The following is a 12,500-nucleotide window of genomic DNA, read 5'->3' as shown; positions in this document are numbered from 1 at the left end:
ATGGATTTTTTTACATAAATAGGAATGTTAAGACGTTTTACGTATGGATTAAACGTTTTTATCGTTCAAATTTGTTTAGAAAAAAATTTTCGCTCCAAGGGTTTTTTCGAGTTATTTCCTTAAAAAGCGTTATAAGGCACAAATATTTTTACATAAATCGCCATATAATTCCATTCTACGTGTGGATTAAACGTTTTTTTCGTTCAAATTTGTTTAAAAAAAAATTTTGTACGGCGACCGCTCGGACCGTCGGACTTAGTCTCGCGCGGCATCGGCACGTAGGGACTTAGAAAAATTTTCAGTCGAAAAGTTATTTCGAGTTATTTCGTTAAAAAGCGTTACGAGGTATGAATTTTTTTACATAAATCGCAATAATATTCGATTCTACGTGTGGATTAAGCGTTTATTTTGTTCCAATTCATTTAGAAAAAAATTTTCATTTCAACGGTTTTTTCGAGTTATTTCGTTAAAAAGCGTTATAAGGTACGAATATTTTTACATAAATCGCAATATTATTCGATTCTACGTAGGGATTAAGCGTTTATTTCATCGCGGGAACGAAAAAAAAAAAATGGACCGACACACCCGGGACGTGGAACTTAGTCGCAAACTCGATCCGGACGTTGGGACTTAGAAAAATTTCGGCCGCGCGAAAAGTCCGAAAAGGTTTTTTCGAGTTATTTCGGTAAAAAGCGTTATAAGGTATGAATTTTCTTACATAAATCGTAATAATATTCGATTCTACGTGTGGATTAAGCGTTTATTTTGTTCCAATTCATTTAGAAAAAAATTTTCATTTCAACGGTTTTTTCGAGTTATTTCGTTAAAAAGCGTTATAAGGTATGAATTTTCTTACATAAATCGCAATAATATTCGATTCTACGTGTGGATTAAACATTTTTTTTGTTCAAATCCATTTACAAAAAAATTTTGTACGGCGACCACTCGGACCGTCGGACTTAGTCTCGCGCGGCATCGGCACGTAGGGACTTAGAAAAATTTTCAGTCGAAAAGTTTTTTCGAGTTATTTCGGTAAAAAGCGTTATAAGGTATGGATATTTTTGCATAAAAGGCGATAGAAACGCGTAATACGTCGGGATTAAGCGTTTATTTCATCCTGAAAAAGTTTTAAAAAAACGAGAACGAACACGCCTCGGACGTGGAACTTAGCCGCAGAGTCGAGCCGGACGTTGGAACTTAGAAAAATTTCGGCCGAAAAGTTTTTACGAGTTATTTCGTTAAAAAGCGTTATAAGGTATGGATATTTTTGCATAAAAGGCGATAGAAACGCGTAATACGTCGGGATTAAGCGTTTATTTCATCCTGAAAAAGTTTTAAAAAAATGAGAACGAACACGCCTCGGACGTGGAACTTAGTCGCAGAGTCGAGCCGGACGTTGGGACTTAGAAAAATTTCGGCCGCGCGAAAAGTCCGAAAAGGTTTTTTCGAGTTATTTCGTTAAAAAGCGTTACGAGGTATGAATTTTTTTACATAAATCGTAATAATATTCGATTCTACGTGTGGATTAAGCGTTTATTTTGTTCCAATTCATTCAGAAAAAAATTTTCATTTCAAGGGTTTTTTCGAGTTATTTCGTTAAAAAGCGTTATAAGGTATGAATTTTCTTACATAAATCGTAATAATATTCGATTCTACGTGTGGATTAAACGTTTATTTTGTTCCAATTCATTTAGAAAAAAATTTTCATTTCAAGGGTTTTTTCGAGTTATTTCCTTAAAAAGCGTTATAAGGTATGAATTTTCTTACATAAATCGCAATAATATTCGTTTCTACGTGTGGATTAAACGTTTATTTTGTTCCAATTCATTTAGAAAAAAATTTTGTACGGCGACCACTCGGACCGTCGGACTTAGTCTCGCGCGGCATCGGCACGTAGGGACTTAGAAAAATTTTCAGTCGAAAAGTTTTTTCGAGTTATTTCGGTAAAAAGCGTTATAAGGTACGAATATTTTTACATAAATCGCAATATTATTCGATTCTACGTAGGGATTAAGCGTTTATTTCATCGCGGGAACGAAAAAAAAAAATGGACCGACACACCCGGGACGTGGAACTTAGTCGCAAACTCGATCCGGACGTTGGGACTTAGAAAAATTTCGGCCGCGCGAAAAGTCCGAAAAGGTTTTTTCGAGTTATTTCGTTAAAAAGCGTTATAAGGTATAAATATTTTTACAGAAACGGTTATATCTCTATTAAATACGACTGGATTAAGCGTTTTTATCGAATTTTTTAAAAAAATAGGGTCCGTCGAAGTGACACGACCGGGATATTTTTGCAATTTTTTCGTTAATTAACGTTACAAGGTATATATTTTTTTGCATATTTCTCGTTATTTTATAGCGTTCTAATCGAGTTAATAGGTGGTTTTTGTCCGCGTTCGTTAAAACTGGTGGTTTACTGATGCGATTTTGAAAAAAAAAAAAAAATTAAATTTTTTGATAAAAACGTGTTTAAAATATATTAATTAGCCGTGCGTTAAAATATCTCCACGATAGGATGTTTTATAATGGTACTTTACCTGTTCGAAGTGACCGAGCGCTCCAGCGACTAAGTCCGACTGGACGTTGCTACGGAGGTTTGTCACGGTAAGCGCGCGGCCGCTAGCCCGGCCGGCGCCGACCTGCCGGCCGCCGCCTTGGTATCTATAAGAGACACGTCGAGCCGGACGGTTCGGACGGAACAGCGTTGGGCGTGTGGCTATTCTACGGCCTCGGTTGAGAATTCAGTCACCGCTCCTCGAGTCTTAGTGTACTTTTACGCTATTTCTCGACTGTTCCTTCGTTCTGTCTTGGTTCTTTCTCTACACTGCTGCGCCGCGGGTCGCTGTCCTGGACGTAATGACCAAATATCGTGGCAAGGTTCCCCTTAGTCGGGAAGCTGGTGCCCTGCGTGGGTTCGCTCTAACTTTATAAGTTAGGGCACTGCGCTTGGACTAACTGAGTACGTATTCATGCTGGATCGTCTGCGACGATCGATTCATATGCTTTGTGCCGGCAGAGTTTTATAGCGACAGAAGGCCGGCACATATTAAATTGGCTGGAGAGCGTGCTTCCTATCTTAGGTTGTGCGTTTCTCTTGGAAGATGTGTTCTATGGAAGTATAGCGAATATATTCTTAAGAAAGACGGTATGCCCAGCGCGCAGTTTACGTGCTTAAACCGTCAGGGTATATTCGAAAAAGGGAATATTATGCTTATTGTATATAGAAGCAAGATCCTGTGAAAGTATGGTATTAATAAAAAGTTACGAGAATAAAAAGCTGTGAAAGTTACGCAGAATAAAAGCAGCTATACGAAGTTGTGTTTAGTGGCGTTCGATGAGTTTTGGGGGACCTTCGTAACGGCCACGGTGGAGTTCGACGAATAAAGTCGAACATCCACAAGACGTATATATAATATAAGTCTCGTCGTACGGTGTTACGTCCCACCTACGACACGGAGAACTTATAAAATTATGTGGAGAGTACTACTAAGTAAGATCCCTGGTTGATCCTGCCAGTAGTCATATGCTTGTCTCAAAGATTAAGCCATGCATGTCTCAGTACATGCCGCAATAAGGTGAAACCGCGAATGGCTCATTAAATCAGTTATGGTTTCTTGGATAGTAACCTAACTTTACTTGGATAACTGTGGCAATTCTAGAGCTAATACATGCAAACAGATTCCTTCCAGAGATGGTTGGAATGCTTTTATTAGATCAAAACCAATCGGTGGCGGATGGCTCGTCCGTCCGTCCATCGTTTGTTTTGGTGACTCTGAATAACTTTGTGCTGATCGTACGGTCATCTAGCACCGACGACGCATCTTTCAAATGTCTGCCTTATCAACTGTCGATGGTAGGCTCTGCGCCTACCATGGTTGTAACGGGTAACGGGGAATCAGGGTTCGATTCCGGAGAGGGAGCCTGAGAAACAGCTACCACATCCAAGGAAGGCAGCAGGCGCGCAAATTACCCACTCCCGGCACGGGGAGGTAGTGACGAAAAATAACGATACGGGACTCATCCGAGGCCCCGTAATCGGAATGAGTACACTTTAAATCCTTTAACGAGGACCAATTGGAGGGCAAGTCTGGTGCCAGCAGCCGCGGTAATTCCAGCTCCAATAGCGTATATTAAAGTTGTTGCGGTTAAAAAGCTCGTAGTTGAATTTGTGTACCACAGTGTCGGTTCACCGCTCGCGGTGTTTAACTGGCATTATGTGGTACGTCCTATCGGTGGGCTTAGCTCCTCGCGGGGCGGTCCAACCAATATCCCATCGCGGTGCTCTTCACTGAGTGTCGAGGTGGGCCGATACGTTTACTTTGAACAAATTAGAGTGCTTAAAGCAGGCTACCTTCGCCTGAATACTGTGTGCATGGAATAATGGAATAGGACCTCGGTTCTATTTTGTTGGTTTTCGGAGCCCCGAGGTAATGATTAATAGGGACAGATGGGGGCATTCGTATTGCGACGTTAGAGGTGAAATTCTTGGATCGTCGCAAGACGGACAGAAGCGAAAGCATTTGCCAAAAATGTTTTCATTAATCAAGAACGAAAGTTAGAGGTTCGAAGGCGATCAGATACCGCCCTAGTTCTAACCATAAACGATGCCAGCCAGCGATCCGCCGAAGTTCCTCCGATGACTCGGCGGGCAGCTTCCGGGAAACCAAAGCTTTTGGGTTCCGGGGGAAGTATGGTTGCAAAGCTGAAACTTAAAGGAATTGACGGAAGGGCACCACCAGGAGTGGAGCCTGCGGCTTAATTTGACTCAACACGGGAAACCTCACCAGGCCCAGACACCGGAAGGATTGACAGATTGATAGCTCTTTCTTGATTCGGTGGGTGGTGGTGCATGGCCGTTCTTAGTTGGTGGAGCGATTTGTCTGGTTAATTCCGATAACGAACGAGACTCTAGCCTGCTAAATAGACGTAACTTATGGTATCTCGAAGGCCCCCGGCTTCGGTCGGCGGGTTTTTACTACCAACGTACAAATAAATCTTCTTAGAGGAACAGGCGGCTTCTAGCCGCACGAGATTGAGCAATAACAGGTCTGTGATGCCCTTAGATGTTCTGGGCCGCACGCGCGCTACACTGAAGGAATCAGCGTGTTTTCCCTGGCCGAAAGGCCCGGGTAACCCGCTGAACCTCCTTCGTGCTAGGGATTGGGGCTTGCAATTATTCCCCATGAACGAGGAATTCCCAGTAAGCGCGAGTCATAAGCTCGCGTTGATTACGTCCCTGCCCTTTGTACACACCGCCCGTCGCTACTACCGATTGAATGATTTAGTGAGGTCTTCGGACTGGTGCGCGGCCAATGTGATAAGCATTGCCGATGTTACCGGGAAGATGACCAAACTTGATCATTTAGAGGAAGTAAAAGTCGTAACAAGGTTTCCGTAGGTGAACCTGCGGAAGGATCATTAACGAAAGAACCATAAACACAAAGAATTTGACTTAACACATGATGAGAGGGTCGGTCAGGAGCCGTACTCCTCCTGTATCGACCCGTAAAGTATATACGACGTATTCACAAGCTATATACTTTGACAAATACACTGGCTACGGAGACAAGTATATTCCTTATGGCTGCTTGACTCTCACTTGCTCCGTTAGCAAAAATAATTACAAGGAGGAGACAGACTCCTCCGGTTCTACGGAACTATACGAAGAGAAGGTGTGGCACTCTCTCTCGATCATCGGGAAGAAGAGATATATATACCAATGCTGCAAATGCAAATACAAATGCACATATATATATTATATATATGAAACTAAACTAAAATTATTCGAGGCGCCTGCGTGAGGTCGTAAGACAGAAAGACCCGCCGTCTGCGAATAATACCAAAAAGGGGCAAACAATAATAACGAACATATATAATAACGAAAAAGGGAACTTGGCAAATATAATACAATATAATGAAAAGTTAAAGTGGAAACCACGTGTATTGGAGAAATGCCGGTCGAGGCGCCTGCGTGAGGTCGTAAGACAGAAAGACCCGCCGTCACGATCTCGTATTTCGTCTTTGCACTGTGGAAACCCAACGAACGAACAAATAATATTACAACTAAAATCTCTAAAGTGCCTCGTGTCGGAGAGATCTTGCTCACACCCAACCTCTTCTATATTTCGTGGTCTGTGTTGCGTTGTGTCTCCTCCTAGCAACGGGACATATCGAAGACTCCTCTTTGGGATCGAACGAAGTCTCTGCGCGAGCTTCCTACCCATAGGGCGTGTGCTCTTCGAGTGTCGTTTCGTTGTCGTTCGTCTCAACGGCGTTCGATATACGAAGGTGGTTCTGCAAACGAAACCACGTTGTACGTATCGTACTCGTGGATCGGGTAACCAGGAAAGAAAACGCATAGAGTGGATGTTGGCCCGAAAAGATATATATATTATATGCGAGTGATGGTAGAGAGAAAAGACTTTTACAGTCAAAGTTCGATCAGAGGGAACGCCGGCAGTCTATCTCCTCGTCGCGAGTCGTATGCCCCGTGCCGTCGCAACAGTTTTTCAAACTCTGCTTCTGGATATTGGGAAGAAACGACAGCGCGAGAGATACGACGACCGTGCGTTCCATCGAATTTTTTTTTTATACCTGAACGACCAAGTTCGTTCAGAGGGGACGCCGGTAGTCTATGTTCACGTCTTGGGTCGTATTCCCCATGCCGTCGTAACAGTTTTTCAAACTCTGCTTCTCGATATTGAGAAGCAACGATGTGCGCGAGAACTACGACGACCGTGCGTCCCATCGAATTTTTTCTAACACCTGATCGACCAAAGTTTGTTCAGAGGGGACGCCGGTAGTCTATCTCCTCGTCGCGAGTCGTATGCCCCGTGCCGTCGCAACAGTTTTTCAAACTCTGCTTCTGGATATTGGGAAGAAACGACAGCGCGAGAGCTACGACGACCGTGCGTCCCATCGAATTTTTCTAACACCTCATCGACGAAAGTTCGTTCAGAGGGAACGCCGGTAGTCTATGTCCTCGTCGCGAGTCGTATGCCCCGTGCCGTCGCAACAGTTTTTCAAACTCTGCTTCTGGATATTGGGAAGAAACGACAGCGCGAGAGCTACGACGACCGTGCGTTCCATCGAATTTTTTTTTTATACCTGAACGACCAAGTTCGTTCAGAGGGGACGCCGGTAGTCTATGTCCTCGTCGCGAGTCGTATGCCCCGTGCCGTCGCAACAGTTTTTCAAACTCTGCTTCTGGATATTGGGAAGAAACGACAGCGCGAGAACTACGACGACCGTGCGTACCATCGAATTTTTCTAACACCTCATCGACCAAAGTTCGTTCAGAGGGAACGCCGGCAGTCTATCTCCTCGTCGCGAGTCGTATGCCCCGTGCCGTCGCAACAGTTTTTCAAACTCTGCTTCTGGATATTGGGAAGAAACGACAGCGCGAGAGATACGACGACCGTGCGTTCCATCGAATTTTTTTTTTATACCTGAACGACCAAGTTCGTTCAGAGGGGACGCCGGTAGTCTATGTCCTCGTCGCGAGTCGTATGCCCCGTGCCGTCGCAACAGTTTTTCAAACTCTGCTTCTGGATATTGGGAAGAAACGACAGCGCGAGAACTACGACGACCGTGCGTGCCATCGAATTTTTCTAACACCTGAACGACCAAAGTTGTATCAGATGGGACGCCGGCCGTCTATGTCCTCGTTGTCGTGAGTCTCTAATGCCCCGTGCCGTCGCAACAGTTTTTCAAACTCTGCTTCTGGATATTGGGAAGAGAAGAAGACCGCGCGCGAGGACTACGACGACCGAGCGTCCCATTTTTTTTTTATGCCTGAACGAAAGAACAAAGTTGATGCAGAGGGGACGCCGGCCGTCCGTAGTATCCTCGTTGTCGTGAGTCTCGAATGCCCCGTGCCGTCGCAACAGTTTTTCAAACTCTGCTTCTGGATATTGGGATGAGAAGACTACCGCGCGAGAACTACGACGACCGAGCGTCCCATTTTTTTTTATGCCTGAACGAAAGAACAAAGTTGATGCAGAGGGGACGCCGGCCGTCCGTAGTATCCTCGTTGTCGTGAGTCTCGAATGCCCCGTGCCGTCGCAACAGTTTTTCAAACTCTGCTTCTGGATATTGGGAAGAGAAGACTAGCGCGCGAGAACTACGACGACCGAGCGTCCCATTTTTTTTTTATGCCTGAACAACCGAACTTTATAGTTCGTCTCATCTACCATCGTCTCGTCGACCCGTTCAGAGGGGACGCCGGCCGTCCGTAGTATCCTCGTTGTCGTGAGTCGAATGCCCCGTGCCGTCGCAACAGTTTTTCAAACTCTGCTTCTGGATATTGGGAAGAAACGACCGCGCGAGGACTACGGCACGACCGTGCGTCCTATCGAATTTTTTTTAAACGCACACACACACCTGAACGGAGATGCGTTCCTTTTCGTCGCGATTTTTCGCGCTTTAGCCGTCGTGGTCGCCGTACGTTCGGAGGGGACCGCCGGCCGTCTATTTCCTCGTTGTCGTGAGTCGAATGCCCCGTGCCGTCGCAACAGTTTTTCAAACTCTGCTTCTGGATATTGGGAAGAACGACCGCGCGAGGAGGACGACCGTGCGCGTCCCATCGAATTTTTTTTATACCTGATCTCGACCAAAGTTTGTTCGGAGGGGACGCCGGTAGTCTATGTCCTCGTCGCGAGTCGTATGCCCCGTGCCGTCGCAACAGTTTTTCAAACTCTGCTTCTGGATATTGGGAAGAAACGACAGCGCGAGAACTACGACGACCGTGCGTACCATCGAATTTTTCTAACACCTGATCTCGACCAAAGTTTGTTCAGAGGGGACGCCGGTAGTCCATGTCCTCGTCGCGAGTCGTATGCCCCGTGCCGTCGCAACAGTTTTTCAAACTCTGCTTCTGGATATTGGGAAGAAACGACAGCGCGAGAACTACGAAGACCGTGCGTGCCATCGAATTTTTCTAACACCCGAACGACCCTAAAGTTTGTTCGGAGGGGACGCCGGCCGTCCGTAGTATCCTCGTTGTCGTGAGTCGAATGCCCCGTGCCGTCGCAACAGTTTTTCAAACTCTGCTTCTGGATATTGGGAAGAAACGACCGCGCGAGGACTACTGCGACGACCGCGCGTCCCATTTTTTTTTATACCTGAACGAACGAACAAAGTTCGTTCAGAGGGGACGCCGGCCGTCCGTAGTATCCTCGTTGTCGTGAGTCTCGAATGCCCCGTGCCGTCGCAACAGTTTTTCAAACTCTGCTTCTGGATATTGGGAAGAAAGGACCGCGCGAGGACTACTGCGACGACCGCGCGTCCCATTTTTTTTATGCCTGAACGAACGAAGAAATTGTGTTGAATCAGAGGGGACGCCGGCCGTCCGTAGTATCCTCGTTGTCGTGAGTCGAATGCCCCGTGCCGTCGCAACAGTTTTTCAAACTCTGCTTCTGGATATTGGGAAGAAACGACCGCGCGAGGACTACTACGACGACGACCGCGCGTCCCATTTTTTTTTATGCCCGAACGAACGAAGAAATCTTGTCGAATCAGAGGGGACGCCGGCCGTCCGTAGTATCCTCGTTGTCGTGAGTCGAATGCCCCGTGCCGTCGCAACAGTTTTTCAAACTCTGCTTCTGGATATTGGGAAGAAACGACCGCGCGAGGACTACTACGACGACGACCGTGCGTCCCATTTTTTTGTTATGCCCGAACGACGGAGATTCGCCGGCTTTTCGCTGCGAACAATCGGACGAGAGGAACGCATCTATCGTCGATCCATATATCTTGAGATACCATGGGCTAGCCACCTTGCGTGTTTCTTCGCGAGATCGCTGTGCTGTACAGAGGATTCAGAATCGGGTGTACATCCCCGTCGTTTCCTGACGAACGGAGCCTCGATCTCGACGGTTTCAAAGAACTTTACGCCCGGTCGGCGGGCGCGTGTTTCGTCGCGCAGTCCGCCGATTTCGTTTCGGAACATTCGTGTCGTCGATCTTACGGCGACTTCCGCCGATCCGATTCCCGTTGGTCGGACGTGTCGGATATCGGCTTCTTCGGAACCGAGAATTCGAGTACAGAGTACATTGAGTATCATATACACAAAAATGGCAAAATGCATAAAAGATTACCCTGAACGGTGGATCACTTGGCTCGTGGGTCGATGAAGAACGCAGCTAATTGCGCGTCAACGTGTGAACTGCAGGACACATGAACATCGACATTTCGAACGCACATTGCGGTCCACGGATACAATTCCTGGACCACGCCTGGCTGAGGGTTGCTCACGTAAACCTAAGACTGCTTGCGTTGCGTATCGTTGCTCCTCGGTCTGTCTCTTCTCTGTCCTTTCTTGCCGCCTCGTCGACATCCCGCCGTCGTTCGTCTTAGAACGTTTCAGAGTCGGTGGACGAGCGCGCCCAAGCGAAGGATACGAAATAAAAGAGCAGTCGAGGCGTACGTACTGCGACGTACGAGCGATTGTTGGACGTTCGTCGGCGTTCGTCGCGGTCGTGTCGAAAGCCGTGTGGCAAATCGTCGGCACGCTCTCGATACAAATATACAAGATCTATCGTGTTCACGGGAGACTCGTGCACAACCTACCTCTGTCTCTCTCTGTCCCTTCTTGCCTTGACAACCCGCCGTCGTTCGCGTTAGAACGTTTCAGAGTCGGACGAAGCGCAAGAAGAAGGATACGAACAAGAGCGGAGAGAACCCCGTCGTCGTTGTCGACACGCGGTTATCGAATCATACGCACAAGTTTTCCTCGTGGCCGATTTTTTTTTGTTTTTGTATCAGCCTCTGTCACGTTTTGTCGGTCTTCGCACGAAGGTCCGCGCCCCCGACGTCGTCTTAAATGAATTTTTCTTTGGCGAGACTGAGAGAAAGCAGCAGCAAAGATTTTTACTGGCTGTGTGACTCTAGTGGAGAGAGGAGAGAAGAGAGAACCAAGATATTACCCAAACCTCTAAAATCTTGGTGGCGTAACGAAACCTTCGAAAGAAGCAAAATCACCGTCTCCTTTCTCGAGACGCTTTGCTCGTACAGCCCCAGGGATCGAATGCCCACTCCGTCTGTTCGTGCGGCAGAGTAGTATTCTGCAGGCGCGAGACGATCGAGACGAGAGAGAAGACAACGAGGACCGTCGCATCGATGGGTCGTCGTTGCGTTTATCATCCTCTGTGCCGGTAAATCTTTTAACTCACGACACAACGAGTTGCCGTAGATCCGGGAACGCACAAGCGAGATTCTTCGAACGCTGATGACTTAGGGAGATATGATCCCCAGCGTTGCGCCGGAGATCGGAGAGTACGCGTACTTGTATCGGGACGAATTCTTCCCCGTCGTCGCGTATCTCTCTGCCCGCGCACCTGGCCCAAAGCCACGTTCGTCGGAATCTTATTATAAAGAAAGCTTGTGCGTATCTAGCGTGTGTCTATGATCGGTTTCTCGCGTGGGTTATTGGACGAAAGCTCAAGGTGATGGCGCAGCGTTTCCGTACCCGATGGTAGATGCGCACGCGAGTCCGTTACGAAGTTGTTCGATCTCTCGTCGCCGACGGTCGTCTTCGTCGTCCTGCGAGAAGGAATCGCTCTGACACGCACGGAGAGATCGCGCAAGAGGAAGAGAACGATCCCCTTTGGAGAGGCTCGAGAAAGACTCGAGATCGAAGAGACGAGGTATACACGCGCGTGTACGTACGACGTTACGCGCGTGTGATTTTTTTTTGCTTTGAAGCGATTTCGTCGCTCCGAGAGTATATATTTTAGAGAGAGAGTGTGAAAAGAGATCGTTGGTCATCCCATGTCTCTTCGTCGTCTATATCGCTGGACCGCGCATCCTAACCGTCGCGCCGGTCGTCCAGTCCCCGAGAATGCTCTTAAACCACCCCAAGGTGTACGCTCTCGCTCGACGTTCCAGTTGCGAGCGTTCCCATGCGTTTTCGTCGTTGGTACAGAGCAAAGAAACCGACGGGCACGAAAAGTGTCTCCGTCGCGTGTTCGATCTCTGTGCCAGCAGTAACAGGCGAGAACAAGGAACCGCTCTGGAATTAGTCGAAAATTAGAGAAACGGCCGAGGGAGATATACGTACTTCCGACATCGTGGTGCGTATATATCGAGATACAAGAGATACACAGAGGACGGGCGTTAAAGAACCGGACGCGGGAACGGATGTCTCGCGAGAGTCTTTCGATGCGACGAACGAAGTGGCACTTTGGAGAGATGCATAAAACGATTCTCCGATGATACTCTAATAATATATATAGAGTTCTCCTTCTATTCGAATTTTTCTTTTTTTTTATTTTTTTTTCTCTTTGAGGCGATTCTCGGAGAGATAAAAAAAATAAGACCCTCTCTGCCGCTTTGCCGGTATCTATCTATCTATCGAACGCGCACGTTGCTTTTCTCGAAGAGAGCCGGACACGACACGAACGTTAGTACAGAGTTTTTCTTTTCTTTTTCAAAGGGAGAAGACTCTGTCGCCTAGTGGCGTGACGTTGAAGCGACCTCAGATCAGGCGAGATCACCCGC

General features: G+C 47.0%; 3 non-coding genes across 3 annotated transcripts in view; all 3 read left to right on the top strand.

Moving 5' to 3' along the window:
* The first annotated feature begins 3,498 nt into the window (after positions 1-3,498).
* Positions 3,499-5,423, top strand: LOC132915787 (small subunit ribosomal RNA). Its single transcript, XR_009659961.1, has one exon. It is a non-coding gene; the product is annotated as a small subunit ribosomal RNA (ribosomal RNA).
* A 4,673-nt stretch (positions 5,424-10,096) lies between these two features.
* On the top strand, positions 10,097-10,251 carry LOC132915782 (5.8S ribosomal RNA). The gene has a single exon (XR_009659956.1). It is a non-coding gene; the product is annotated as a 5.8S ribosomal RNA (ribosomal RNA).
* A 2,221-nt stretch (positions 10,252-12,472) lies between these two features.
* LOC132915791 (large subunit ribosomal RNA) overlaps positions 12,473-12,500 on the top strand; it is a 4,151-nt gene continuing 4,123 nt past the window's right edge. Inside the window, exon 1 of the ribosomal RNA XR_009659965.1 lies at positions 12,473-12,500. This exon is cut by the window's right edge and continues 4,123 nt beyond it. This is a non-coding gene — a ribosomal RNA (large subunit ribosomal RNA).

This window comes from Bombus pascuorum, unplaced genomic scaffold (genome assembly GCF_905332965.1).
Source record: "Bombus pascuorum unplaced genomic scaffold, iyBomPasc1.1, whole genome shotgun sequence".
In the NCBI taxonomy this organism is placed as follows: Eukaryota; Metazoa; Arthropoda; class Insecta; order Hymenoptera; family Apidae; genus Bombus; species Bombus pascuorum.
The sequence above is the reverse complement of the archived record's forward strand: the minus strand, read 5'-3'. Positions and strand labels throughout refer to the sequence as shown.